The 13,397-nt window shown below is 33.9% G+C and overlaps 1 protein-coding gene across 15 annotated transcripts in view; it reads left to right on the top strand.

Annotated features, from left to right (window-relative positions):
- The first annotated feature begins 5,493 nt into the window (after positions 1–5,493).
- LOC131681761 (uncharacterized) overlaps positions 5,494–13,397 on the top strand; it is a 168,707-nt gene continuing 160,803 nt past the window's right edge. For 4 of the 15 annotated variants that reach the window (XM_058962780.1, XM_058962782.1, XM_058962784.1 and 1 more), the window contains exon 1: positions 6,061–6,298. The gene's annotated coding sequence lies outside the window, so the exon portion shown is untranslated. The other 11 variants (XM_058962788.1, XM_058962786.1, XM_058962773.1 and 8 more) reach the window with 8 other exon arrangements.

The following is a 13,397-nucleotide window of genomic DNA, read 5'->3' as shown; positions in this document are numbered from 1 at the left end:
TGCAAGTATTTTAATTTTTCTTCCGTTACGCTACCTAGATTCATTGGACTAAAGGAGGCGTTAGGTGCAAACGAATTTGTAGGCGTGGTAACGGTAGCCGTTATTTTGGCCTTGTTATATGCCACTGAAGCATAAGATGACACACCATTGTAGGATGGCGTGACGGAGGTAGAAGAAGTTGTTAATCTATTTTGAATCGGATTAAAACGTTTGGACGTGTTTTCTTGAAGTGTACCTAAACAAATAAAAAATGTACCTAAAGAAGTAAGTACTTTTTTTATTTGTTGTTTTTGTTGTCTAGAACTAGAATTTATAATTTTTCTCGAACAGGACAACCCCAGAAATTCGATTTATGATTTTCGCTACAATTAGCGCATTTGAAACTTTTGTGGTTTTTTTTCACCGGACAAGTATCTTTAGTGTGCGAATTATCACCACAGATCATACATTTGGAATCCAAATGACAATTTTTTGTGCCGTGCCCAAAGTCTTGGCATCTACGACACTAGGTCAGATTTTGAATTCTGTCCCCATGTCGTCTATAATGTTCCCACTTTACTCGCACGTGGAACATAAAACGTGCTTTTTCGAATACTTTCAAATTATTAACCTCATTACGGTTAAAATGAATTAAATAAAGCTCCTGGATAATTCCAGAGCGTACTGGCGTGTTATCGCCGCTAGCCTTTCTCTTCATAAGAATAACTAGTGAAGGAGAAAAACTAAGTAAATTTTTCAATTCGTTGGATATTTAATTCAAACTTTGACCTTGTGGTAGCCCTTTCAAGACAGCCTTAAATGGTCTATCTGTCTTGAAATCATATGAATAAAATTTATATAACTTCTCCGTAAGATACTGGAGTAGTCGTTTGTGGCCAATCAACTCCTCCGCTGTAACTCGACATTCTCCTCTTCGGCCAATCTGAAAAGAGACTTTTACGTCCGGAAGGAACGTCTAAAGTTCAGTTCGAAAGGCTTTGAAGTCAGAGATTATTAATGTTATAGGCGGAGGTGATTGCGTTTTCTTCTCATTGGCATTATGCACAATGCGAGGAAATTTAGAAATCTCATCAGTTTCACATTCGGATAAAACATAAACAGTCAATTGAATTTTCGGGTGGAGAAGATACCCTTTTCCGTTTAGCTTTAATTTTTGGCACATGGCCTTTCTGGGAGGACCCAGGCATGTTGGAAGAATTAAATATTTCTTTAGGATGAATTGTTATTGAAAAATGTTTTAGTCTTGAAAAAGACTGATTGAGTAGAAAAAGTAGGCAATCTTGGGAAAGACTAATTGTCAAAAAATATAGGTAGTCTTGAGAAAGACTGATCGAGCGAAAATATAGGTAGCCTTGAGAAAGACTGTTGCTGTTGAAAAACTGTAGGTAAACCAGGAGCTATCAAGATTTGTGACCGGTTCGAACGAAGGTTCAAGCCGGTATTACTCGTCCCAGGTTTATCCCACAATGGTGTTTGACATAAGATAGCACAACAGCGACGATCTACTTATTAATACGTCCCAACAGATTCATATAAATGACGTTTCAAGAAAAATGTCGGTTTTTTGAAGGGTTAACCCAGAGATGCCAGATATTTTTTTTCAAATGTCTGCAGTAACATTTTTGAAGGCCTGGGAAGTACCAAAAATGCCAGGAAAACTATACTCGGCCAAAAATGATTTATTGATGAAGCGATATATTAAAAGAAAATAGTGCATTTATAGCCCTAGATAAGTATAGAGAAATAGCTTATGGAGCTGTTATTTGAAACTAGTGTAACCAAGACATTCATTTTCAAAAATCTGCAACCAAACCAAAAAATCTGTGTCATCGAAAAAAATCTACAGCCAATATTAAAAGTCTGAGAATTTGCTCGAACCAGCCGAATTCCGGTTCATTTCCGGCGGAGCTTAACTGGGTCTATGCAGCTTTTCAAATATTGTAGTACCCACACTACAGTTACAGTAAACGGCAAGTTACAGCGCATAGACTAAAACAAAGTTTCAATAGCCTACCGATCGCCAGCATGATTTAATACATTTCCAATACTTAATACATATTTATACCTATTTTTTAAAATGTCAATTGAAAGCGTTCTTTTCGGATACTCCATGCAGCTGTTTTGCTAACAATGGCCGTTTCCTCAATAAATTGTTGTCAAACGACCCATAACATTATTTGTTTATTTACATTTAAACACTATTACACCGTTAAATGTACAGTAGGCTGTCCCAAAATAAATCGATGTGATTTATGAAAAATGGTCATTTTTGAGCAAAATTGTCGTATATTTATATATAATTGTATATGGTTTTCGCAACTTTTTCAAAGCCCAATTATTTTTAAAATATTTGTTTATTTTTCTGTGGACCTTAGAGAATAAATCCCATTTAAAAGTGTTTTTTATAAAAAGTCCTTATATTTATTATAGAACCTTAATCATGGCGAAAAAAATATTTTTTTGGTAAATTTTGAAGAAAATCCACACAAAACGAACGTCAATAATTTGTTTTCAATAAACCAAAGGCATGTTTTGGAAAGTGCTATTCATTGCAAAAATTTCGTGAACAAATATTGTGAAAATTCGGTCGAGGGGCTGAGATATAATATTTTTAGTAAATGCTTTCAAACCATGAAAATTTGCTTTATTTTTTTAATTGATCAATATCTTAACCGTAACTTGACCAGTGTAGGCATATTGGGTGTCAAATAAAAAGGATTTCTCTCAATCTTACAAAACATTTTCATATGTGGAATCTACTATCTTATTCTAAGGTAGTTATAGCGAGATTTATGAAACTATTTGATATGTTACCGAATACATTCGGCATGATTGAAGCTTTAGAAGATTTATTTTGGCCATTTCTGTTTTTGGCGATAGTTAGTAATAACTCGTTTGTATCAATACCATTATTTGAGCCATCTTTGTTGAATTCTTCACAAGAAGCTAATAATCGTACAGTTCGAGAATTAATGAAATATTTTGCGAGCATGCTTAAGATTTCCGAGCAAACTTTGAAATGCCTAAAACGACTCTTGGTAGTACGTGCTGATTGATCTGTGTTAAAGACAAGTTGTATCAAAATATTGGAGTAAAGTTTGGATAAAATAATCTGGCATCGTGGGTTAAAAATAAATGATAAAATTTATTGTACAATGGTTAAAATTAATTCAATTTTCTCTCAATTTCGTTTGCTAAATCTTCACTAAATTCAATCAGTAGTACTAATACTATGTATTGCTGTATGTATGTACTGCTAACTTTCTTGGCGAAAATCGGTGAAGACATAAACTGCTATTTTCGTTTTCCTGTATTTTCCCGTTCGAACTTAAATGACAGTAATGATCGTACTGAAAGAACAATAGCTTTACCGAGGTTCTATAATTAATATAAGGACTTTTTGTAAAAAAACTTTTAAATGAAATTTATTCTCCAACGTTCACAAAAAAAATATTTTAAAAATAATTGGGCTTTGAAAAAGTTGGAAAAAAAACTTATATGCGACAGTTTTGCTAAAAAATGACCATTTTTCATAAATCACATTTGCGGAACCTCTAGATGAATTTTTAGAAACTTGATTTGTTCTACAAAAGTGCTTAAAATATGCTTATCTTTCATTATAGGGTTGAGCACCATGACTTATCGAACATCGATTTTTTTTGGGACAGCCTAATGTACAGACTCTTTAAACACAAACTTGCGGAAACACAAACAGTAATACTAGCAACCATGAACACAAACGGATGCCCGCATAAGCTTGGGCTGCCTCATTCAGTTTCCCACACAGAACAATCGTGCTCTTTTGGCAGCGATTGCTGACTCTTCGCTAGTCTGTGAATAAAGAGTCTGTAGTTAAATGTACAGGTTATTTTAAACATCTCAATTTAATTTCTTTTCACAATGTTTAAATTTGTAGTAAGTAACGCTTCAAACTTCTAAAACTCGCATAATTTAATAAACTTCCTTTTTGTAATTAAATAGATACATACAAACTTTTTGATTATGACGATAGGCTTGCAACAAAATCATCATCAGCTCTGGATAAAGCTTTGCTATAAGGATATTCACTCTTGGATTTTTTTATCAATATTTCCCGACGAAAAGCTTTCGCTTACCATAAACAGCAGCCTCGAATACAAACTTTAGGTGCTTTCGGAAAGTGCAATTCAATAAGGTTTCGACCAAAAGTACAATTCAAGAAGGGTTTGCCGCACTTTTGCTTATTTCATTCTCATTTCTCTCTGGCTCTCATTCCGGTTCGATAGGAATGATGCTTCCAAAAGCACGTGTTACAACTCTTCAATGACTCATACCATATTTTACTTTATCCGCCTAGCTCGGTCACAGTCTGTCATAAAGTCGTAAAACCATTCTATAATTGTATGCGAATCATACATACACACAGAAAAAAATCAGCATAAATAAACAAATTGTGGTTTTAAACAGCAATTTTCCCGTTTGATATAGTGACAAACAAGATTCAGTTTTGATTTAATCAATGCTGTTACTTGAAATTACCAACAAATTCATTTGTTGGCTTTTCAATAGTTTCAACAAATATTTCGTTTGAACCCACAAAATCGTGATAAGTTTAACCGAACAATCAGGTTCGAAGAAACAAAAACAAATCACTGGTATTAACCAAAGGAGAAAACAACTCAAATTTAGTTGAAATCAAACAAAGACTCGGTTGGTTTTTAACAAAGGGATAAGTTAGATCTAACAAATTTAATTTTGTTTCAATAGTGTTTCTATTTAGTATTTGTTCAACTAAACCAAATACATGCTTTAGAGAAACGCCCATTTCAGTTTGAAACAGTAATTCGTCACGTTTTAGATTCAACTAAGCGTTTTATTGATTCAAAAAGGCCTGATTCTTCTGCGTGTAGAACCAAGATGCTTTGAGTGCTAAGATGATTCGTCTTTTGCAGTTTTTAATAATTTTTAATTAAAATATCGTAAAACGTACAATACTTTTATTATTACACAGTATATTGACGATACTGCTTCAATACGTCTAATACTAATTTTTCCATCACGCATTCAATACTTTTGCAAATTCTTTTTAGTATTATCAAAAATATTGAACGTATAACGGCCGAACAGCTGAGATAAGCGTCCCTTACGCGTTCAATATTTTTGTCAATACTAGAAAGTAATGACAAAATTATTGGTTGTAAAGTAAAAAAGTTGTATTGACGATGTGCATTTGAAATGGGATTGACGTATTAAAGCAATATTGTCAATACTGTGCATTGATAAAACTATTGAACGTGTAATGGCCGCTATAAAACGATCCTACTATTGAACGCTTCTCTCCCCTACGGCCAAGTTATGTTTCGTTTTAGCGTCATTCTATCGATACGTTTTCAGTCACGTTTTATAGCAACCAACGGCACTACCACATGGCAACCATACTAATGGCGGTGCTCTCTTTCACGCCCATGCGTACAGCTTACGCCTCACGATGGGCACTGTGTTGGTTCAATCTGATGCTAGTTTGGCTGGCTGTCAAAAAATGTTGGAAATTTTTCATTCCTCTCTGACGATCTGAAGCAGAACTCGTATCCCAGTTGTTGCCTACACCTTTGTAAAACTTGTGAAAAGTCCAGTTTCGTGAAGGTCTGGAAGTATTGAGGTACGGTTACGCAAAATAGATTATCGGTCGTGATTCATGTGAGATATTGTTCTTTAGCTCAGTCTAATCAGAAGAAGAAACTTTCTGTCGTTCGTCGTCGATCGGGAAGAGTATCTGTGATCATTCTTTTATGGATAGATTGAATTTGCATTACCAACTCTTACATGGCAAAGATTGCAAAACAATGACTGTATTGCAGATAACTATATAGTGTAGTGTTTAATGTATCTCCTTCGTTTATGACTAGACCAACCGTTGGTGACGATTGTGCTGATACTGCAGTCCAATTGAAAAACAAACACTGCAGGTATCATTTTGTGTAGTGATACGTTCATAAACCTGGATAGTGATAAGACGCTATCATCCATTCATTCTACACTATATTGTTCTCCATCCACTGGATGTGCGTATGTATGGTTAGTCGCTCAAGGAAACTAAGGACGGAGAGCTTTGCGAAAGGCACCCACAAATGTGACCGGTTCAATCCGGACCAATAAAGAAATCCACCATAGTGATTCGCATGTTCCTAGGTTCCTGAACGCTCCGTTGAGCACGCAGAAGCTAGTGTACTTTTGGCTGCTCTCGAGTGATGAGTGAACGGAACGTCTCGTGACACATAGTAAAATTGTGCCGAAGAAAAAGTGCTGCCAGTGCCGTCAGGTGGGAAGTTTTTCAGATCGATATCGTGAAAATACCGAAAAGCTTCATCAGCTTGCCCCTTGTGTACCCTTTCATGCGAGCGACCGATTTTCAGCTGTCAGTTGTGAGTGTGTGTAGAGGATAGTCGGAGAAGATTAGTGCTTGAATATAGAACATGTGATGCAGATTTTGATAGACATTTGGTGACTAATCGCAAGAATTGCTGTTATGAGTTTATAAGCCAACAATTGGCAGAAAATATCTGAATACTCGCCATTTTATGATACTCTGTATTTTTGCTCGTACTCTCAGTGCTGAGAATAGTGTTGTGTCATTTTGCTCTCATTGTTTCTTCTACCTCGAACCCCAACCGAATTGGGTGGCTCCACGAAAATTGCACTGTCCGCCTAGACATAAGCAGGGTGGCGGGTTTTCCCTTGCACAGCTGAGTGCGGCACCAGGGATGCCAAGTGCTTTTCCAAAAACTCTGTAATAATTTTCGAAAAAGTCTGGAATTGTCTGGATAGCCAATTTTTTTTAAAAGCTGGAGGATTGAATTTGATGCTGTGAGCTTTCAGCATCTTGGATTGCTGAAATTTCCATCTGATGAAAACTCAAAAAAAATTATTCGCTTTTAGCGAAAAAAAAACTTTGATATTTTGTATTTCCAGCTAGTCCACAAAGCTTTAAATCGTAGCTCAAAATGGTGCACTATGGGTCACAGGGGCGGTTTTTTGGTACAAAAATCAATATCTTCCAAACCGTTCATTTTAGAGAAATTATATCTGAGAGAATATTTGTGGGAATAAAATTGGCTTTCTTTTAAAGTAAAGTGTAACTAGGGTGGTCCTCTCGAACATTTTTTTCGAAAAATTATTTTTCGAATGAAATGGTACAGCAAGGTACTTACTTCAGCAAAGTTGTAGAAAAATGTTTTTCAGGAAACATTTTCAAATGCATCAAAGTTATAGCACTATCGATTTTCATGTTATAATTATTTTTATTCTTTAACTTAGGGTGTTTCTGAAAAAGTCAGTTTTTTAACTATAACTTTTTAAGTAGTTAGTCTATCTTAATACTCTCTATGAAGCAATTTTAGTACTTTTCATTGCGCATATTTTTGCTGAAAAATGTGAATCGATATCATTTTTCGTTATCGAGTTACGATCATTTTTTTAAATAAAAATGATAGTTTTCAATAACCTCTAACTCAGAAGGTTGCAAAAAGTAGCAGCTAAATTTGTACTCTTTCGAAAATGCATAAAAAATACTATCAAATATCTCGAAATCAACATTTGCTTTTTTGTCCTTCGATGTCATATATAAACAACACCACGAGTCGTGACAGTTTAATTGGTATCAATCCCATTCATGTATCGAATCGCAGTAGCCGACGACTGCTTTGATGAACGCGTGTAGTGCTTTGTATTATTAGTTCCGCTAAAATGGATAAAAGAAAATCATTCGATCTCTGGAAAGTGACCAAAGGTGAAAATAGAAATAAAATAAAGGCTGGGTTTGAGAAAATTATGAGATCATTTGATGTGGGAGAAAATGAAAAAAAGAATTTCGCTCGGAATGCAAAAGCTGTAGCAATTAAAACATGTAAAAGGTTTGATCAATTTTGGAAAGACAGTCATCAAATTGAGACGAAAGTGCTCGATAAAAATTCGAAATATTTTGAGAAGCTGTTAACAGTTCCAAAAAAATGCACTTTCTCCCAAACCAGCATTCATAGAAATTCGTCGTTTACTCAGAACAGAATGAAGGGTAATCCTTAATTCATTCGCTTTTTAAAGTAACATGCTCTACATTTTATACTGTTTATATAATGTTCAAAATTATAGGCCGTCCAAAAAACCGAGTGCATGAATTGTGCTTGAAAAGGAAAAGGAAACTTAATCTTTGGGAAAAGAAACACGATTCAGATAACTATAGCGACGACGATGCTGATGATGTTGATGATTGTGATTATAATAATTATGATGATGTCGATTATAATAAAATAGTTATGTAGAATAGTAAAATAAATATCTGCCTGAGCCTAACGTTTTCAATATTTGTCTACATATTTTTGACAAGCTCAAATAATCATTTAAAAACTCGACTTTTTGATCTAGTAAAGCAGGTGCTAAATGGTGATGACCAGGCCCTTAACCCATTCATGCCCATGTTGTTTGTGGACAACAACGTTTTTAAACAGCTATAACTTTTGATTGAGGCGAGATTTGCTCACAAAAACAAGTAAGGCTCATTGATGTGATTATTGCCTTTAATTTGAGTATTAACAGTTACAAGGATCAGCTCTAGAACTGAAGTTATTGCAATTAGTCTGATTGGATTCCGATGGAGCAGTGCTGCCAGGGATAGTTTACGTTGACGACAGAAAATGATTTTTTCATATATCTTCGTTATGGTGCAATATTATTTAAAACTGATAAAACTTATCAATTTAGACTGTCATTGGCTACGTTTTCTACGTAATTGGACTATTGTAATCATTCTAGGAGAATTGCATTGAGCATTACAAGGTAAAAATTGACCAGCTTCTAGCACTGCCATGGAAGCACCTATCTTTATAAAAATAGGCTTTTCGTGTTTCTTGACCCAACCGTTTTCAAGGAAAAATTGTTTTGAAACCCTACATACACTAGAAAAAAGTTGGACATGAAAGGGTTAAAAACAGCCGTAAGCTGATGTCATTTGATCATAATGTTGATGTCAACATTTTTCGCTAAAGGATAAAAAAGCAAAAATTGATTTTGAGATACTTTATAGTATTTTTGATGCACTTTCGAAAAAGTACAAATTTAGCTGCTACTTTTTGCAACCTTCTGAGTTAGAGGTCATTAAAAACTATCATTTTTATTTAAAAAAAAATGATCGTAACTCGATAACGAAAAATGATATCGATTCACATTCTTCAGCAAAAATATGCGCAATGAAAAGTACTAAAATTGCTTCATAGAGAGTATTAAGATAGACTAACTACTTAAAAAGTTATAGTTAAAAAAACAGACTTTTTCAGAAACACCCTAAGTTAAAGAATAAAAATTATTATAACATGAAAACCGATAGTAATATAACTTTGATGCATTTGAAAATGTTTCTTGAAAAACATTTTTCTACAACTTTGCTGAAGTAAGTACCTTGCTATACCATTTCATTCGAAAAATAATTTTTCGAAAAGAATGTTCGAGAGGACCACCCTAGTTACATTTTACTTTAAAAGAAAGCCAATTTTATTCCCACAAATATTCTCTCAGACATAATTTCTCTAAAATGAAAGGTTTGGAAGATATTGATTTTTGTACCAAAAAACTGCCCCTGTGACCCATAGTGTGGTGGTTTGAAAATCTACTATGCATTTTTGTATCACATTTTCTTCTTTTTCAAATTGTCTGGATAAATCTGGACAAATTTTCTGAAATCTGGATCAGACAAACATAAATCTGTATGCAGGGGTGCCAACTTTCCAGATTTGTCTGGATTCTTCTAGATTTGTCTGGATTCTTCCAGATTTTTAAGCTTCGTCCAGACATACAGATTTATGTTTGATCCAGATTTCAGAAAATTTGTCCAGATTTATCCAGACAATTTGAAAAAGAAGAAAATGTGATACAAAAATGCATAGTAGATTTTCAAACCACCATTTCGAGCTACGATTTAAAGCTTTTTGGACTAGCTGTAAATACGAAATATCAAAGTTTTTTTTCGCTAAAAGCGAATAATTTTTTTGAGTTTCCATCAGATGGAAATTTCAGCAATCCAAGATGCTGAAAGCTCACAGCATCAAATTCAATCCTCAAGCTTTTAAAAAAAATTGGCTATCCAGACAATTCCAGACTTTTTCGAAAATTATTACAGAGTTTTTGGAAAAGCACTTGGCATCCCTGTCTGTATGTCTGGACGAAGCTTAAAAATCTGGAAGAATCCAGACAAATCTGGAAGGTTGGCACCCCTGTGCGGCACAGTGAAACTCTGAAACAAGTGTTTCTGTTGGTCAAAAAGAGCTGCGAAGGCGATAAAATGTTGCCAGTTTTTTTTGTTTTGTTGTCATAATTTTTTGCTGCGGGCAGCGACACGATTTCTTTGGCTGATATTTTGTCGCTGTTGTGCTACCTTGTAACAAACGCCATTTTGGGCTAAACGTAGTTAGATATTCTACAATACTTCTTGAGCGTTTTTTCAAAACGTCATATCTGCAATGAGTTACTCTCTTTGTTTACTTTCTCTTCTGTTAATAATTCGATCACTTTAACGTTTATCCCTCAACTCTTTGCATAATATGCTAGTTAAAACCACCATCTTTCGATCTGTACTGTAAAATAAGTGAAAAGTATTATAGTGACGCCGTAATAATGGAAAGAGAAAGTAAACAAAGAGAGTAACTCATTGCAGATATGACGTTTTGAAAAAACGCTCAAGACTTGTCTGAAAAATCTCTACAAAGTGATGTTTTCAGAATTTTTAAATTCTGCTTGGTTACTGAGATATATCGAGAAACGTGATATTTAATTTTTAGTTGTTTTTAAGAGTAAAAAACTGGCACAATAATTTTTAAACGGAGAATACATGTATTGCGAGATAAATGCCGTTTTACTTTTAAATTGGAAATATAACATGTTTGGCAACACTGTAAACAAGAATTACTATTTTTTCTACACAGAAAAAAATATTTTGCGATTTTAAGTTTATTTTCATGCACATATTTGGAGCATGAATATAAATGTAAAATTGAGTTTCACCACAAATCCACACGACTTGTCGTGCTTTCTTCAACGAATTTAATCATAATTTTACACGTTCATCGAAAACTACAGTTTCATTAAACGGAAAACCAATGCACTGCAGTGTATTTTTACTCCAATATTGCTTTAAAATGAATGACATGTAATACTACAAGTATGAAAGTAAAATCGTATGTTTTTTGATGCTCCAATTGAGTGACTTGATTTCAACGTAATTTTCAATCAAATTTTTGATTCAAGCTTTGTACGTTTATACTCGTATTGATTTACATGTCCTTTAAATTTCATTATTTTTTGTGTGTAGATTCCTTGACCAATTTCCTTTAAAATGCACCTCACCGATTGTTTCTAGACCAAATAAAGCCAAAGATATGCATTAAAATCAAATATTGATGCTTTATTTGTATAGAAAATTTTCCATGCGCATTTTGACATGAATACACACTTATGGCACATGTGAGCGCGACTTTTGTTTATATTTTTAGTAAATACTCAATAAAGTCAATCGATCTTCCCTCCCCCTCGTAGCATTTTGTCACAAAATTCTAACTTCCCTCTTGTAAATAACGTAACATTTGCCTACCCCCCCTCCTGCGCAACGTGATCGGGGATTAAAAAAAATTATGTATTTTTCAATTCTTTTAAATACATGTTCTTGCAAAATATTTGACGAATTTTATCAACATTTTCATTATACAGTAGGATTCCGTTTTTGGCACCAATTTTATTTTTTTCAGCAGCCAAAACCGGAACCGTGCCAAAAATTGAACCTTATTTTTCAAGTTTGGATTTTCAATTTACGACTTCAAAAATGTTTCACCGATTTTTAATCATATGTGAAATGGAATGAGATGAAAAAATGAGAAAGAATTCTCACAATCTTCGCACAATGCCCCTCTTTACGGAGGTGTAACATATCATTTAATTCGAATCAAAACTCAAACAATTCGCCGTATGATTGTGTTGATTTCGCTCCTAGGACGTTATCTCTTCTGTCAGCAAATTAATGAGCAATTTGGTTTAAAAAACACAGCTCTTTTAAAAAATAATAAATTTATTAATTCGCCATAACTAACCAATCGCTGATCTTTCGAATGGAATTGGAATTGAGATTGAAAAACGAAAATGTGCTCAAATGAAAATTCCAAAAATCTCTAGAACCATGCAGTTGCGAGAAATTAACACATCTAAAGATAACATTAGCAAAAAAATTATAGCAAATTAACCATATTGCCATGTTTATTCAGCAAACTTGCCTTAATTATTTGTGTTATTATATTGTAGAGCATTTCAACACCCTAACCACAAGGACCACCCTAATTCCATTCATTTGAAAAAATCGCTAAAAAACTAACAAATTTGCCCAACACATCATGAAGCTAAAACTATTTGTGTTTTGTGTTCCTAAATACGCACTATGGTCAGCTTTCGATATGTACTGAAAATTTAGTGCCAATTTGTGTAGTGACGTCGTAATAATCGAAAGAGAAAAACAGACAGAGGCTCGCAATGTTACTAAGGTTCTGTTGAAAATTTTTCTTCAGAACTGGTCTTATTATGCAGTGTAGCGCATTCCTGTGTACTTGACTCTTAAAGTGCACAAACTTTGGGTCTTACTATAAAAATTGATTCCGTCCGACACTAGTTACACTGTTACCAGTTATATTATATATAAATAATACATTCATATACTTATTGAAATCATTAAACAAAACACGTGTAGTATAAGGTATGGTTAACCCTTAAATGCAGAACGATGTTTTAAAATAACATTGCGAAAAACATCTCAAAAATTATCACAGTAATGTATTGAAACCAAGAGACAATTTTCATAAAATTTTAAAAAAAATGATTTGCGCCTTTGAGGGTTAATATAACTCCCATGTTGGAAATAAAGTCAAATGTGATATCAATTGATACTAAAAATATCTATTGCACATTTTTAAAAGACTTATTATGTACAACAAGAATGTTGCAAATAACGTACAAAAGAAGCCCATTTCATGATGAATAGTGTTGATAGTTTTGTTTTGAATTTTGTATGTCATGGAGCATAAAGAGAAGTTCCTGCGGCTGCCAATAATTCTAAGAAGCATACGTTCAACTATATTACTAAATTTTGTTTGGTTGAATCCGAAGAGAATATTTGATTCAGCTACCAAACTAAGTCTACTAGTTAGCAACATTAGCTAACTAATGTAGCAAATTAAATCCGCATACAAAATCTTGTCGTTTATTGCGAGCTTGCAGCTCCGCAAATCGTAAAATTTGCCACATGAAAAACCGCGTGAAAAGTACCTAACTTGTGTGAATTTAGATTTATTTCTCTTGGGAATGGAAGAATTGTTTTCTCTAATCAAAGAGCTTGA

Source organism: Topomyia yanbarensis, chromosome 2 (assembly GCF_030247195.1).
Source record: "Topomyia yanbarensis strain Yona2022 chromosome 2, ASM3024719v1, whole genome shotgun sequence".
NCBI lineage: Eukaryota > Metazoa > Arthropoda > Insecta > Diptera > Culicidae > Topomyia > Topomyia yanbarensis.
This window is presented reverse-complemented; position numbering and strand designations above follow the sequence as displayed.